The sequence below is a fragment of the Glossina fuscipes genome, unplaced genomic scaffold (genome assembly GCF_014805625.2).
Source record: "Glossina fuscipes isolate IAEA_lab_2018 unplaced genomic scaffold, Yale_Gfus_2 60755, whole genome shotgun sequence".
Lineage (NCBI taxonomy): Eukaryota > Metazoa > Arthropoda > Insecta > Diptera > Glossinidae > Glossina > Glossina fuscipes.
The window spans coordinates 225,481-227,309 of NW_024003067.1; the positions used below are offsets into that span (position 1 = coordinate 225,481).

The 1,829-nt window shown below is 29.3% G+C and overlaps 1 long non-coding RNA gene across 1 annotated transcript; it reads right to left on the reverse strand.

Moving 5' to 3' along the window:
- Nucleotides 1–298: 298 nt before the first annotated feature.
- Nucleotides 299–1,479, reverse strand: LOC119643426. Its single transcript, XR_005248283.1, has 3 exons — nucleotides 1,461–1,479; nucleotides 438–816; nucleotides 299–338 (listed from the first exon to the last, which is right to left on the reverse strand). It is a non-coding gene; the product is annotated as an uncharacterized LOC119643426 (long non-coding RNA).
- Between the last annotated feature and the right edge of the window lie 350 nt (nucleotides 1,480–1,829).

Below are 1,829 nucleotides of genomic sequence, written 5' to 3' on the forward strand. Positions count from 1 at the left end.
TCTTAATATCTCATTTTTTATTTATATAAAATAATATTGTTTTGTTAACGTGTTGGTTGCGAAGCTTATGCATGCCTGCAATGGTTTAGGCGTTCACTTGCAACCTGGATCTGTTCTTGTGGTGGGTGTGCTTCTGTGTACATGCTTTTTTTCCTTTTTTTTTTTCTCTCTCTTTTTATTTATTTATACATGAATTATTATTTTTAAATTTTTAATTTATTTTTAAACTTACTTTGTTATTATTAATGTTCTTTTTTCTCCCTTTTTATTGTATAATATCTTTAAAACAATTGGCATAAGATTTTCTATTAAGATGCATTGGATTCGACTGTAATTTTCTTTAGTTGAATTTCATGTATAAATGGGTAAAATAAAATAAAAAAATAAAATTAATAATACACATTTTTTTTTCTTTGACACGGATGGTCATTACTCACTTTCTCTTAATATATTTATTTTTAATTCAGTTCAAACATCAAACGCATAAAAATCGTCCAAACAGGAATGAGCTTTGTTTCGTAGTTAAGACATGTGTAGATGATTCAGTCGTGGTTGGGAAAGAGTTTGGAAAATTTTTGTTTTTCGATTGACTTCATATTGGTTTTTTGTCTACTGTAGAAATGTGTGTCCTCTTGTTAAATATTTTTATTTTATTACCAATTTTTTTGTTTATATGAACTATTATCGATGTTTTTTTCATCTACATCGGGATATTCACATATATCGTCTTTATACTGTAGTGTGACTACATGTCCTTGCTGATATGCGTCCACCAGAAGTGCCAGAAGTCATATATTATTATTGTAAGCAAAATCTCTTTAGCAAAATAAAATAACAAAGTATGACACATTTCAAAACGCTTCGAGTTCCATTTTGCAAAAAAAAAATTAAATTCGAAGCTAAGCGACCCCATTGGCCAATTTCGCTGATTTCAGTATTCTTAGACAAATAAGATAAATGTTAAGCTAGGGAATAAGTATAAATAAGGAAAATTAAATAAAGGAAACAAAATTCTAAACCAAGCCTCTGATGCGTTTCATTCGCAAGCCTAATAGAAAGGGACTCTTCTAGCCAATACTTTCTATGCTTTGGAAGTATACAAAGGAAAGAAGACTTGGAGTACTGAAGCCGAGCAGTAGATGTGATCACACAGTTCTATAAGTACGGTCGTTGTCAGTGATAAACAAGATTTATAGGTAATTTCTGGTTTGACTTTCCGTCGCTGACACTTTGTTTATGTACCCACCACGATCCTTCCACATTTCTTTACAAAACATAATTTACTTCATGTATATTTTACTTTATATATACTTTATCAGCATTGTTAAAGCTCTTAACTTCTTCTCATCTTTTCAATTGTTCGTCAGCTCCGTAGAAATCATTTAATACTTTCCTTGTCTTTTAATTTAATCAATCGAAAAAAAATTAATAATAATAACTTATCTTTTTTTCTTTCTTACATATCGAAAAAAGTTTTCATAAGGTTATTGATGACAAATCAAGAAATCAATTGTGACATGCTTCTTTTTGCGATGACCATTCGGGCGTCTTAATTTGTTTCTTTACGCTCACAAATAAAATTATTACGTAATTAGCAAAATGTATATGTGTAAATGTGCAAATGTATATTTAACGAAACAATAGCGTCAAAAACCAAATATTCAACATCAACAAATAACCTTTCGCCATATTAATTTCTTTTTCTAATCGTCAGAATCTTATACCTTTTCCAAACTCTTTGTTTTCCTTGAAAATTTTTGCCACTTATTCAAACTGAGGTGCTTTTAGACTTTCTTTTGTTGTTCTTTGATATTGTTTTTATCTTTATC